This window comes from Oncorhynchus nerka, linkage group LG7 (assembly GCF_034236695.1).
Source record: "Oncorhynchus nerka isolate Pitt River linkage group LG7, Oner_Uvic_2.0, whole genome shotgun sequence".
NCBI lineage: Eukaryota > Metazoa > Chordata > Actinopteri > Salmoniformes > Salmonidae > Oncorhynchus > Oncorhynchus nerka.
The window spans coordinates 96,581,466-96,597,698 of record NC_088402.1 but is presented as its reverse complement, the minus strand read 5'-3'; the positions used below and the strand labels follow the sequence as shown (position 1 = coordinate 96,597,698).

Here is a 16,233-nt window from a genome sequence, read left to right as displayed (position 1 = left end):
CATAATGACGTCACAATAACCCATAATGACATCACAATACCCCATAATGACATTAATTCCAGCCCCTGTCCCCGCAGAAAGCCTTCTGGTAGGCCGTCATTGTAAATAAGAATTTGTTCTTAACTGACTAGTTAAATAAGGTATTTCTGTTTTTTTGTTTGTTTTTGAACTTGTTTTCGCTTTGTCATTATGGGTTATTGTGATGTCATTATGGGGTATTGTGATGTCATTATGGGGTATTGTGATGTCATTATGGGGTATTGTGATGTCATTATGGGGTATTGTGATGTCATTATGGGGTATTGTGATGTCATTATGGGGTATTGTGATGTCATTATGGGGTATTGTGATGTCATTATGGGGTATTGTGATGTCATTATGGGGTATTGTGATGTCATTATGGGGTATTGTGATGTCATTATGGGGTACTGTGATGTCATTATGGGGTATTGTGATGTCATTATGGGGTATTGTGTGTAGATGAATCAAATACATTGTTTTCCTCATCAATTATAGAATAAGGCTGTAACGTAACAAAATGTGGAAAAAGTCAAGATGTCCGAAACCTTTTCTAATGCGCTGTATGGTGATTGTATGTGAGTGAGTGGGTAGGGTATAAATGATCAGTGAGTTGTGGTGGGTGTGTTGGAGTGACAGTGTGTAGGAAGAGTGAATGTTCCTAAGTGGCCAAGTTACAGTTGACTTTAATCTATGTGAAAATCTATGTCAAGACCTGAAAATGGTTGTCTAGCAATGATCAACCACCAATTTGACAGAGGTTGAAGAATTCTGAAAAGCGAAAAGAAAATATTGCACAATCCAGGTGTGGAGGTCCCAATCCAACCTTCAAAGACCCAGAAAGATTTACAGCTGTAATCCAGGTGTGGAGGTCCCAATCCAACCTTCAAAGACCCAGAAAGACTTACAGCTGTAATCGTTGCCAAAGGTGCTTCTACACAGTATTGATTCAGCGGTGTGTATACTTATGTAAATTGGTGTTAATGGATTTTTTTTAATCAATAATGACTAATTATGTATACATTTCAATCAGGATTGACTAATCAGAATACTATTATGTTACTGTATAGATGAATGTTCAGTACTCTTGAGAATAAATGCAGTTGATTGGTTTTGAGACTCTCTGTCCATTTTATGCAAATAAGGGTCTTACAAATTCTTAGGAGTGGACAGAGTGTTTAATTGAATTGGTTAAATGAAACAAAGGATTTTTTTTATTTTACTAGGCAAGTCACAGCCTAGGAACAGTGAGTTAACTGCCTGTTCAGGGGCAGAACGACAGATTTGTACCTTGTCAGCTCGGGGGTTTGAACTTGCAACCTTCCGGTTACTAGTCCAACGCTCTACCCTGCCGCCTCTACGCTCTAACCACTAGGCTACCCTGCCGCCTCTACGCTCTAACCACTAGGCTACCCTGCCGCCTCTACGCTCTAACCACTAGGCTACCCTGCCGCCTCTACGCTCTAACCACTAGGCTACCCCTGCCGCCTCTACGCCTAACCACTAGGCTACCCTGCCGCCTCTACGCTCTAACCACTAGGCTACCCTGCCGCCTCTACGCTCTAACCACTAGGCTACCCTGCCGCCTCTACGCTCTAACCACTAGGCTACCCTGCCGCCTCTACGCTCTAACCACTAGGCTACCCTGCCGCCCTACGCCCAACCACTAGGCTACCCTGCCGCCCTACGCTCTAACCACTAGGCTACCCTGCCGCCTCTACGCTCTAACCACTAGGCTACCCTGCCGCTCTACGCCTAACCACTAGGCTACCCTGCCGCCTCTACGCTCTAACCACCAGGCTACCCTGCCGCCTCTACGCCCAACCACTAGGCTACCCTGCCGCCCTACGCTCTAACCACTAGGCTACCCTGCCGCCCTACGCTCTAACCACTAGGCTACCCTGCCGCCTCTACGCTCTAACCACTAGGCTACCCTGCCGCCTCTACGCCTAACCACTAGGCTACCCTGCCGCCTCTACGCCCTAACCACAGGCTACCCTGCCGCCTCACGCCTAACCACTAGGCTACCCTGCCGCCTCTACGCTCTAACCACTAGGCTACCCTGCCGCCTCTACGCCTAACCACTAGGCTACCCTGCCGCTCTACGCTCTAACCACTAGGCTACCCTGCCGCCTCTACGCCTAACCACCAGGCTACCCTGCCGCCTCTACGCTCTAACCACTAGGCTACCCTGCCGCCTCTACGCTCTAACCACTAGGCTACCCTGCCGCCTACGCTCTAACCACTAGGCTACCCTGCCGCCTACGCTCTAACCACTAGGCTACCCTGCCGCCCTACGCTCTAACCACTAGGCTACCCTGCCGCCTACGCTCTAACCACTAGGCTACCCTGCCGCCCTACGCTCTAACCACTAGGCTACCCTGCCGCCTCTACGCTCTAACCACTAGGCTACCCTGCCGCCCTACGCTCTAACCACTAGGCTACCCTGCCGCTCTACGCCTAACCACTAGGCTACCCTGCCGCCTACGCTCAACCACTAGGCTACCCTGCCGCCTCTACGCCTAACCACTAGGCTACCCTGCCGCCTACGCTCTAACCACTAGGCTACCCTGCCGCCTCTACGCTCTAACCACTAGGCTACCCTGCCGCCTCTACGCTCTAACCACTAGGCTACCCTGCCGCTCTACGCTCTAACCACTAGGCTACCCTGCCGCCTCTACGCTCTAACCACTAGGCTACCCTGCCGCCTCTACGCTCTAACCACTAGGCTACCCTGCCGCCTCTACGCTCTAACCACTAGGCTACCCTGCCGCCTCTACGCTCTAACCACTAGGCTACCCTGCCGCCTACGCTCTAACCACTAGGCTACCCTGCCGCCCTACGCTCTAACCACTAGGCTACCCTGCCGCCCTACGCTCTAACCACTAGGCTACCCTGCCGCCCTACGCTCTAACCACTAGGCTACCCTGCCGCCTCTACGCTCTAACCACTAGGCTACCCTGCCGCCTCTACGCCTAACCACTAGGCTACCCTGCCACCTCTACGCTCTAACCACTAGGCTACCCTGCAGCCTCTACACTCTAACCACTAGGCTACCCTGCCACCTCTACACTCTAACCACTAGGCTACCCTGCAGCCTCTACACTCTAACCACTAGGCTACCCTGCCACCTCTACACTCTAACCACTAGGCTACCCTGCCACCTCTACACTCTAACCACTAGGCTACCCTGCAGCCTCTACACTCTAACCACTAGGCTACCCTGCCACCTCTACACTCTAACCACTAGGCTACCCTGCAGCCTCTACACTCTAACCACTAGGCTACCTACCCCTACACTCTAACCACTAGGCTACCCTACCAACCTCTACACTCTAACCACTAGGCTACCCTGCCACCTCTACACTCTAACCACTAGGCTACGCTGCCACCTCTACACTCTAACCACTAGGCTACCCTGCCACCTCTACACTCTAACCACTAGGCTACCCTGCCACCTCTACACTCTAACCACTAGGCTACCCTGCAGCCTCTACACTCTAACCACTAGGCTACCCTGCAGCCTCTACACTCTAACCACTAGGCTACCCTGCCACCTCTACACTCTAACCACTAGGCTACCCTGCCACCCTACACTCTAACCACTAGGCTAGCCTGCCACCTCTACACTCTAACCACTAGGCTACCCTGCCACCTCTACACTCTAACCACTAGGCTACCCTGCCACCTCTACACTCTAACCACTAGGCTACCCTGCCACCTCTACACTCTAACCACTAGGCTACCCTGCCACCTCTACACTCTAACCACTAGGCTACCCTGCCACCTCTACACTCTAACCACTAGGCTACCCTGCCACCTCTACACTCTAACCACTAGGCTACCCTGCCACCCTACACTCTAACCACTAGGCTACCCTGCCACCTCTACACTCTAACCACTAGGCTACCCTGCCACCTCTACACTCTAACCACTAGGCTACCCTGCCACCTCTACACTCTAACCACTAGGCTACCCTGCCACCTCTACACTCTAACCACTAGGCTACCCTGCCACCTCTACACTCTAACCACTAGGCTACCCTGCCACCTCTACACTCTAACCACTAGGCTACCTACCCCTCTACACTCTAACCACTAGGCTACCCTGCCGCCTACACTCTAACCACTAGGCTACCCTGCCGCCTCTACACTCTAACCACTAGGCTACCCTGCCGCCTCTACACTCTAACCACTAGGCTACCCTGCCTCCTCTACACCTAACCACTAGGCTACCCTGCCACCTCTACACTCTAACCACTAGGCTACCCTGCCCCTCTACACTCTAACCACTAGGCTACCCTGCCGCCTCTACACTCTAACCACTAGGCTACCCTGCCGCCTCTACACTCTAACCACTAGGCTACCCTGCCGCCTCTACACTCTAACCACTAGGCTACCCTGCCGCCTCTACACTCTAACCACTAGGCTACCCTGCCGCCTACACTCTAACCACCAGGCTACCCTGCCGCCTCTACACTCTAACCACTAGGCTACCCTGCCGCCCTACACTCTAACCACTAGGCTACCCTGCCGCCTCTACACTCTAACCACTAGGCTACCCTGCCGCTCTACACTCTAACCACTAGGCTACCCTGCCGCTCTACACTCTAACCACTAGGCTACCCTGCCACCTCTACACTCTAACCACTAGGCTACCCTGCCGCCCTACACTCTAACCACTAGGCTACCCTGCCGCCTCTACACTCTAACCACTAGGGTACCCTGCCACCTCTACACTCTAACCACTAGGCTACCCTGCCGCCTCTACACTCTAACCACTAGGCTACCCTGCCGCCTCTACACTCTAACCACTAGGCTACCCTGCCACCTCTACACTCTAACCACTAGGCTACCCTGCCACCTCTACACTCTAACCACTAGGCTACCCCTGCCACCCTACACTCTAACCACTAGGCTACCCTGCCACCTCTACACTCTAACCACTAGGCTACCCTGCCACCTCTACACTCTAACCACTAGGCTACCCTGCCACCTCTACACTCTAACCACTAGGCTACCCTGCCACCTCTACACTCTAACCACTAGGCTACCTGCCCCCTACACTCTAACCACTAGACTACCTCTACACTCTAACCACTAGGCTACCCTGCCGCCTCTACACTCTAACCACTAGGCTACCCTGCCACCTCTACACTCTAACCACTAGGCTACCCTGCCGCCTCTACACTCTAACCACTAGGCTACCCTGCCACCTCTACACTCTAACCACTAGGCTACCTACCCCCTCTACACTCTAACCACTAGGCTACCCTGCCACCTCTACACTCTAACCACTAGGCTACCCTGCAGCCTCTACACTCTAACCACTAGGCTACCCTGCCACCTCTACACTCTAACCACTAGGCTACCCTGCCACCTCTACACTCTAACCACTAGGCTACCCTGCCACCCTCTACACTCTAACCACTAGGCTACCCTGCACACCTCTACACTCTAACCACTAGGCTACCCTGCCACCTCTACACTCTAACCACTAGGCTACCCTGCCACCTCTACACTCTAACCACTAGGCTACCCTGCCACCTCTACACTCTAACCACTAGGCTACCCTGCCACCTCTACACTCTAACCACTAGGCTACCCTGCCACCTCTACACTCTAACCACTAGGCTACCCTGCCACCTCTACACTCTAACCACTAGGCTACCCTGCCACCCTACACTCTAACCACTAGGCTACCCTGCCACCTCTACACTCTAACCACTAGGCTACCTACCCCTCTACACTCTAACCACTAGGCTACCTACCGCCTCTACACTCTAACCACTAGGCTACCCTGCCACCTCTACACTCTAACCACTAGGCTACCTGCCCCTCTACACTCTAACCACTAGGCTACCCTGCCTCCTCTACACTCTAACCACTAGGCTACCCTGCCACCTCTACACTCTAACCACTCAGGCTACCCTGCCACCTCTACACTCTAACCACTAGGCTACCCCACCTCTACACTCTAACCACTAGGCTACCCTGCAGCCTCTACACTCTAACCACTAGGCTACCCCCCCTCTACACTCTAACCACTAGGCTACCCTGCCGCCCTCTACACTCTAACCACTAGGCTACCCTGCCGCCCCTACACTCTAACCACTAGGCTACCCTGCCTCCTCTACACTCTAACCACTAGGCTACCTACCCCCTCTACACTCTAACCACTAGGCTACCCTGCCGCCCTACACTCTAACCACTAGGCTACCCTGCCTCCTCTACACTCTAACCACTAGGCTACCTGCCCCTCTACACTCTAACCACTAGGCTACCTGCCCCTCTACACTCTAACCACTAGGCTACCTACCCCCTCTACACTCTAACCACTAGGTTACCCTGCCACCCCTACACTCTGACCACTAGACTACCCTGCCACCCCTACACTCTGACCACTAGACTACCCTGCCACCCCAAGGTGTAACAATTGAATATTTCTATATTTAATTTTCAATAAAATGTTACAAAAATTTCTAAAAACATGTTGTTTTCATAATGCGGTATTGTGTCTATTTAAATAATTGTTTTTAAATTCAGGCTGTAATAAAAAACAATGTGGACCATGTCAAGGCTCTGAATACTTTCTGAAGGTTTGAGTTTATTTAGTTTTACAGGGACATTAATCAACGTTTCAGTAAAAGTGCCGTTTTTAGCCAGACGGCTCATTTTCAACCACAGTCCCTGTTCTTTATAACTTTTAGCCTAAAATAATTCAGTAACTCTTGAACCGTTCAAGCTAGAGACACCAAATCACTCAATAACAATTCAATCGAACTGTTCAAGCTAGACACCAAAGCACTTTTACAACAGTAACTCTCGGAAAGTTCAAGAGACGCCTGTTCAGGCTAGCCTAACTTCTTCAGGCTAGCCTAACTTCTTCAGGCTAGCCTAACTTCTTCAGGCTAGCCTAACTTCTTCAGGCTAGCCTAACTTCTTCAGGCTAGCCTAACTTCTTCAGGCTAGCATAACCCTCTTCTTTTTTTTGTTGCCGTGTAAGTTGTAGCAGGACATGCAACCTCATCTCCCCCTCTTGCACAATTGACTTCAACGTGATAATCGATATGAGTGATTGACAAAACAGTTTTGCCTCTCTTTTGGTGACCCCCATATTAAAACAGAAATACAATGTAGCCCACTGTCTTCTGCAGGTTGTCTGTTAACCAGTGACAAAAACAACATCCAGTTCCCATGTTTGTTTTTAGTTGTGGTAGTTATAACATACATCCTGATTCACCCTAATCCATATCAGTGATTCACCCTAATCCATATCAGTGATTGACTCTATGTAAACTGGAAACCACATATCCTGAGGCTGCATTCATTGTAGCTGGGGATTTTAACAAGGCTAATCTGAAAACAAGGCTCTCTAAATTGTATCAGCACATCGATTGTGCAACCAGGGCTGGTAAAACCCTGGATCATTGTTATTCTAACTTCCGCGACGCATATAAGACCCGCCCCCGCCCTCCTTTCGGAAAAGCTGACCACGACTCCATTTTGTTGCCTCCTGCCTATAGACAGAAACTAAAACAGGAAGATCCCGCGCTCAGGTCTGTTCAACGCTGGTCCGACCAATCTGATTCCACACTCCAAGACTGCTTCCATCACGTGGACTGGGATATGTTTCGTATTGCGTCAGACAACAACATTGACGAATACGCTGATTCGGTGAGTGAGTTTATTAGCAAGTGCATTGGCGATGTCGTACCCACAGCAACTATTAAAACATTCCCAGACCAGAAACCGTGGATTGATGGCAGCATTCGCGCGAAACTTAAAGCACAAACCACTGCTTTTAATCAGGGCAAGGTGACCGAAAACATGACCGAATACAAACAGTGTAGCTATTCCCTACGCAAGGCAATCAAACAACCTAAGCGTCAGTATAGAGACAAAGTAGAGTCGCAATTCAACGGCTCAGACACAAGAGGTATGTGGCAGGGTCTACAGTCAATCACGGATTACAAAAAGAAAACCAGCCCCGTCACAGAGGAGGATGTCTTGCTCCCAGACAGACAAAACAACTTCTTTGCTCGCTTTGAGGACAAAACAGTGCAACTGACACGGCCCGCTACCAAAACCTGCAGACTCACCTTCACTGCAGCCGATGTGAGTAAAACATTTAAACGTGTTAACCCTCGCAAGGCTGCAGGCTCAGACAGCATCCCTAGCCGCGCCCTCAGAGCATGCGCAGACCAGCTGGCTGGTGTGTTTACGGCCATATTCAAATCAACCCTTATCCCAGTCTGCTGTTCCCACATGCTTCAAGAGGGCCACCATTGTTCCTGTTCCCAAGAAAGCGAAGGTAACTGAGCTAAACGACTACCGCCCCGTAGCACTCACTTCAGCCATCATAAAGTGCTTTGAGAGACTAGTCAAGGACCATATCACCTCCACCCTACCTGACACCCTAGACCCACTCCAATTTGCTTACCGCTCCAATAGGTCCTCAGATGACGCAATCGCAACCACACTGCACACTGCCCTAACCCATCTGGACAAGAGGAATACCTATGTGAGAATGCTGTTCATCGATTACAGCTCAGCATTTAACACCATAGTACCCTCCAAACTCGTCATCAAGCTGGGTCTCCCTGGGTCTCGACCCCGCCCTGTGCAACTGGGAACAGGACTTCCTGACGGGCCGCCCCCAGGTGGTGAGGGTAGGTAACAACATCTCCACCCCGCTGATCCTCAACACTGGGGCCCCAATGGGGCCCCAATAACATCTGCTAACCATGTGTATGTGACCATTAACATCTGCTAACCATGTGACCAATAACATCTGATAACCATGTGTATGTGACCAATAACATCTGCTAACCATGTGTATGTGACCAATAACATCTGCTAACCATGTGTATGTGACCAATAACATCTGTTAACCATGTGTATGTGACCAATAACATCTGCTAACCATGTGACCAATAACATCTGCTAACCATGTGTATGTGACCAATAACATCTGCTAACCATGTGTATGTGACCAATAACATCTGCTAACCATGTGACCAATAACATCTGCTAACCATGTGTATGTGACCAATAACATCTGCTAACCATGTGACCAATAACATCTGATAACCATGTGTATGTGACCAATAACATCTGCTAACCATGTATGTATGTGACCAATAACATCTGCTAACCATGTATATGTGACCATTAACATCTGCTAACCATGTGACCAATAACATCTGATAACCATGTGACCAATAACATCTGCTAACCATGTGACCAATAACATCTGATAACCATGTGACCAATAACATCTGCTCACCATGTGTATGTGACCAATAACATCTGATAACCATGTGTATGTGACCAATAACATCTGCTCACCATGTGTATGTGACCAATAACATCTGCTAACCATGTGTATGTGACCAATAACATCTGATAACCATGTGTATGTGACCAATAACATCTGATAACCATGTGTATGTGGCAAATACAATTTGATTTGATACCAACACAACAGGGTTTCTGGTGCAGTTTCTAAGGTGCTCGTAAAAATAAACAAATAGAATGATTACTATTGTTGCACATGTACATTTTATGTTTTCAATATATCACAAACTGTTTGTATATTGTTATTGACTTGGACACGTAAAACTGTGTTTTGACATTGGCCTATTTATCAAAACGTCTTGTCAACAGGAAGCAGCGACATCATTTTCAACTCACATTTAAGGAATATAAATTTAACTTTTAACATTAAATGTCCAATGTTATTGTACTGAATCAGTTAAAAACTGCTGAATGAGTCCAAAACCATGCTGCGGTGGAATGATTATGATTATATAACGTTAACAGAAATGACCAAAACGGACATAGCCCTGCCTGCTTTATCTATAGGCAGTCGGTCTGCTCGGCTACTTTCACTTCTAGCTCCATCCTGGTTGGTTTTGATACCTAGCTAGCCTACTGTATGTTTTACCTAGTTAACAGCTAGTAACATTAGGAAATTAGAAAAACGGTTAGTTCACTCGCAGGTCATATGAACCAGTAGCTGGGTTGGAGGAGACGAGTTCTCGTCTGACACCCAGCTGTTATTAAGCACCGTATGTACCGACTTCCATAACAAAAAGGTCTACAAATATTATAGTTATTCTGCGAAACTCCATGTTTATGTTGAATACCGAACGTAGTTTTTTTTTAACCCTGAGGATCGTCTCCTCAGGCCCTTGGACCAAGTACTGGTTCACCAGGCATAAAGCCTATAGCTGGGTTAGCTTAGCTAGACAAACATGATGTGACTAATTCTGGCTACGCTAACCATCACAATCCCGTCAACTAGTCAGCACTACAGCCAACGACATGCCTTTATCTCAATTATATATGTAACTAACGTTAGTTGTTTAGCTAACATGAAGAAACCTTACCTTTTATTTGTATACGTATAGCTAGTTGGTGTTAGCTAATTTAGCTCTGGGTTGACTGTGGCAGACCAAGCGTATTTTCCGCAACTAACACCACTTCCAGGTTGTATTTCTATTCAAATCTGATGAAATTAATTTCCCATCGGTAGTTCTGACATTCTTCTGATGTGGTTGTCTGTCAAAGCGACAGCGCCAAGCTAACCTGCACCAGGAATCCCCCTTTCTATTTCCGCATTAGGGGAGAGTTCTTCTTCGATGTGGTTTAACGGCGCTTGGCATCCAAATATGTTGCATTACCGCCACCTACTAAAATATTATAAAATTAAAATTAACACTAACCTACTCCACTTTTTTTTTTTTTTTTTATCTATCTAGTCCAACCTCATGGCCAACAACCTGAAAGGATGGAACATCACGTAACACACCCTGTAACTTTTCTGAAGTCTTGCACACACAAATAGTTTTCTGCAGCTGCCACCAAAACCTCAATTTTTTACAATTTGCATTTCATCCCTGCAGGACAGTTGATAACCACTGCTATAAATCTAATCTTACTGAAACATACAGTTGAAGTCGGAGGTTTACATATACCTTAGCCAAATACATATTTTTGATTTATTTTATTGTTTAACTTTTTATGGCTGGGGGGCAGTATTGAGTAGCTTGGATGAATAAATTGCCCAAAGTAAACAGCCTGCTCCTCAGTCTCAGTTGCTAATATATGTATATCATTATTAGTATTGGATAGAAAACACACTAAAGTTTGTAAAACTGTTTGAATGATGTCTGTGAGTATAACATAACTCATATTAGCAGGCAAAATCCTGAGTTGAAATCAAAACAGGAAGTCAGACATCTGAGCTTTGTATGTATTCATCAGAGTCCCCAATGAAATCCCCTTGAGATATGAATGATGTTGCACTGCCTATGGGTTCCACTAGATGTCAACCATCAATAGAAATTATAATGAGACTTCTATGATGTTGTGGGAGTGAATGATAGCAGAATCAGTCAGGTGTCTGGCAGTCAGCCATTTTCTGATCACTCTTATTCCTCATGGTATTCACTTGCGTTCCATTGCTCACGAAGACAAGAAGGAATACTCCGGTTGGAACTTTATTGAAGCTATATGTTAAAAACATCCTAATGATTGATTCTCTACTTAGTTTGAAATGTTTCTTCGACCGCTAATATCACTTTTTGAAGTGTTTGTCCGATATAACGCTGACCAGAATTAGCGTTTGGATATGTATACTGAACGCTCTAACAAAAGAAGGTATTTGGACATAAATAACGGAAATTTTCGAACAAAACAAACATTTATTGTGGACCTGGGATTCCTGGAGTGCTTTCTGATGTAGATCATCAAAGGTAAGGGAATATTTATCATGTAATTTCTTGTTTATGTTGATGCCATCTTTGCGGCTGTGGTGTTTTTACTTTTGAGCGCCGTCTCAGATTGCATGCATTACTTTTTCCGTAAAGTTTTTTTGAAATCTGACACAGCGGTTGCATTAAGGAGAGGTATATCTATAATTCCATGTGTATAACTGGGCTGGGAAGGTGTACTGGAGATCTGGTGCGTGGAGCAGGCACAGGACTTACTGGGCTGGGAAGGCGTACTGGAGAGCTGGTGCGTGGAGCTGGCACAGGACTTACTGGGCTGGGAAGGCGTACTGGAGACCTGGTGCGTGGAGCTGGCACAGGACTTACTGGGCTGGGAAGGTGTACTGGAGACCTTGATGAAAGCCCCCAACCTATAGAAACACCTTGAGACCTTGATGAAAGCCCCCAACCTATAGAAACACTAACCTGATGAAGAAAGAAAACCCCTGACCTACAGATGAAAGCCCCCCAACCTATAGAAACCCCAACCTACAGAAACACTAACCTTGATGAAAGCCCCCAACCTACAGAACACTAACCTTGATGAAAGCCCCCAACCTAGAAACACTAACCTTGAGAAACACTACAGAAACACCTTCATGAAAGCCCCCCAACCTACAGAAACACTAACCTTGATGAAAGCCCCCAACCTACAGAAACACCTTGATGAAAGCCCCCTAACCTACAGAAACACCTTGATGAAAGCCCCCCAACCTATAGAAACACTAACCTTGATGAAAGCCCCCAACCTAGAAACACTAACCTTGATGAAAGCCCCAACCTATAGAAACACTAACCTTGATGAAAGCCCCAACCTATAGAAACACTAACCTTGATGAAAGCCCCCAACCTATAGAAACACTAACCTTGATGAAAGCCCCCAACCTACAGAAACACTAACCTTGATGAAAGCCCCCAACCTACAGAAAACACTGAAAACCTACAGAAACACCTTGAAAGCCCCCAACCTATAGAAACACTAACCTTGATGAAAGCCCCCAACCTATAGAAACACTAACCTTGATGAAAGCCCCAAGAAACACTAACCTGATGAAAGCCCCCAACCTATAGAAACACCTTGATGAAAGCCCCCAACCTACAGAAACACTAACCTTGATGAAAGCCCCAACCTACAGAAACACTAACCTTGATGAAAGCCCCCAACCTATAGAAACACTAACCTTGATGAAAGCCCCCAACCTATAGAAACACTAACCTTGATGAAAGCCCCCAACCTATAGAAACACTAACCTTGATGAAAGCCCCCAACCTATAGAAACACTAACCTTGATGAAAGCCCCCAACCTATAGAAACACTAACCTTGATGAAAGCCCCAACCTATGAAAGAAACACTAACCTTGATGAAAGCCCCCAACCTATAGAAACACTAACCTTGATGAAAGCCCCCAACCTATAGAAACACTAACCTTGATAGAAAGCCCCCAACCTTGATGAAAGCCCCAACCTATAGAAACACTAACCTTGATGAAAGCCCCCAACCTATAGAAACACCTAACCTTGATGAAAGCCCCAACCTACAGAAACACTAACCTTGATGAAAGCCCCAACCTACAGAAACACTAACCTTGATGAAAGCCCCCAACCTATAGAAGATGAAAGCCCCCCAACCTTGAACCTTGATGAAAGCCCCCAACCTATAGAAACACTAACCTTGATGAAAGCCCCAACCTATAGAAACACTAACCTTGATGAAAGCCCCAACCAACCTTGATGAAAGCCCCCAACCTATAGAAAACCTTGATGAAAGCCCCCAACCTATAGAAACACTAACCTTGATGAAAGCCCCCAACCTATAGAAACACTAACCTTGATGAAAGCCCCCAACCTACAGAAACACTAACCTTGATGAAAGCCCCCAACCTATAGAAACACTAACCTTGATGAACCAACCTATAGAAACACTAACCTTGATGAAAGCCCCCAACCTATAGAAACACTAACCTTGATGAAAGCCCCCAACCTATAGAAACACTAACCTTGATGAAAGCCCCCAACCTACAGAAACACTAACCTTGATGAAAGCCCCCCCCCTAACCTTGATGAAAGCCCCAAACCTTGAGAAACACCTATAGAAACACTAACCTTGATGAAAGCCCCCAACCTATAGAAACACTAACCTTGATGAAAGCCCCCCCTATAGAAACACTAACCTTGATGAAAGAAACACTAACCTTGATGAAAGCCCCCAACCTATAGAAACACTAACCTTGATGAAAGCCCCAACCTATAGAAACACTAACCTTGATGAAAGCCCCAACCTATACCTTGATGAAACACTAACCTTGATGAAAGCCCCCAACCTATAGAAACACTAACCTTGATGAAAGCCCCCAACCTATAGAAACACTAACCTTGATGAAAAACCCCCAACCTATAGAAACACTAACCTTGATGAAAGCCCCAACCTACAGAAACACCTTGATGAAAGCCCCAACCTACAGAAAACAACCTACAGAAACACCTTGATGAAAGCCCCCAACCTATAGAAACACTAACCTTGATGAAAGCCCCCAACCTATAGAAACACTAACCTTGATGAAAGCCCCCAACCTATAGAAACACTAACCTTGATGAAAGCCCCCAACCTATAGAAACACTAACCTTGATGAAAGCCCCCAACCTATAGAAACACTAACCTTGATGAAAGCCCCCAACCTATAGAAACACTAACCTTGATGAAAGCCCCCAACCTATAGAAACACTAACCTTGATGAAAGCCCCCAACCAACACTAACCTTGATGAAACCCTAACCTATAGATGAAAGCCCCCAACCTATAGAAACACTAACCTTGATGAAAGCCCCCCCCAACCTATAGAAACACTAACCTTGATGAAAGCCCCCAACCTATAGAAACACTAACCTTGATGAAAGCCCCCAACCTATAGAAACACTAACCTTGATGAAAGCCCCCAACCTATAGAAACACTAACCTTGATGAAAGCCCCCAACTACAGAAACTACCTTGATGAAAGCCCCAACTATAGAAACACTAACGCTTGATGAAAGCCCCCAACCTATAGAAACACTTGATGAAAGCCCCAAACAGAACACTAACCTTGATGAAAGCCCCCAACCTATAGAAACACTAACCTTGATGAAAGCCCCCAACCTACAGAAACACCTTGATGAAAGCCCCCAACCTATAGAAACACTAACCTTGATGAAAGCCCCCAACCTATAGAAACACTAACCTTGATGAAAGCCCCCAACCTATAGAAACACTAACCTTGATGAAAGCCCCCAACCTATAGAAACACTAACCTTGATGAAAGCCCCCAACCTATAGAAACACTAACCTTGAGAAACACAACCTTGATGAAAACCCCAACCTGATGAAAGCCCCCAACCTACAGAAACACTAACCTTGATGAAAGCCCCCAACCTATAGAAACACTAACCTTGATGAAAGCCCCCAACCTATAGAAACACTAACCTTGATGAAAGCCCCCAACCTATAGAAACACTAACCTTGATGAAAGCCCCCAACCTATAGAAACACCTTGATGAAACAACCTTGAAACACTAACCTTGATGAAAGCCCCCAACCCTATAGAAACACTAACCTTGATGAAAGAAACACTAGAAACACCTTGATGAAAGCCCCCAACCTATAGAAACACTAACCTTGATGAAAGCCCCCAACCTACAGAAACACTAACCTTGATGAAAGCCCCCAACCTATAGAAACACTAAGCCCCCAACCTATAGAAACACTAACCTTGATGAAAGCCCCCAACCTATAGAAACACTAACCTTGATGAAAGCCCCAACCTATAGAAACACTAACCTTGATGAAAGCCCCCAACCTATAGAAACACTAACCTTGATGAAAGCCCCAACCCCAACCTATAGAAACACTAACCTTGATGAAAGCCCCCAACCTACAGAAACTAACCTTGATGAAAGCCCCCAACCTATAGAAACACTAACCTTGATGAAAGCCCCCAACCTATAGAAACACTAACCTTGATGAAAGCCCCCAACCTAGAAACAGAAACACTAACCTTGAGAAACACTAACCTTGAAGAAAGCCCCAACCTATAGAAACACTAACCTTGATGAAAGCCCCAACCTACAGAAACACTAACCTTGATGAAAGCCCCCAACCTATAGAAACACCTAGAAACACTAACCTTGATGAAAGCCCCCAACCTATAGAAACACTAACCTTGATGAAAGCCCCCAACCTATAGAAACACTAACCTTGATGAAAGCCCCCAACCTATAGAAACACTAACCTTGATGAAAGCCCCAACCTATAGAAACACTAACCTTGATGAAAGCCCCAACCTATAGAAACACTAACCTTGATGAAAGCCCCCCAACCTATAGAAACACTAACCTTGATGAAAGCCCCCAACCTATAGAAACACTAACCTTGATGAAAGCCCCCAACCTATAGAAACACTAACCTT

General features: G+C 46.7%; 1 protein-coding gene across 2 annotated transcripts in view; it reads right to left on the bottom strand.

Annotated features, from left to right (window-relative positions):
• LOC115132877 (NF-kappa-B essential modulator-like) overlaps window positions 1-10,653 on the bottom strand; it is a 65,637-nt gene extending 54,984 nt beyond the window's left edge. For both annotated transcript variants that reach the window (XM_065021017.1, XM_065021018.1), the window contains exon 1: window positions 10,412-10,653. The gene's annotated coding sequence lies outside the window, so the exon portion shown is untranslated. The remainder of the gene's footprint in view (window positions 1-10,411) is intronic.
• Between the last annotated feature and the right edge of the window lie 5,580 nt (window positions 10,654-16,233).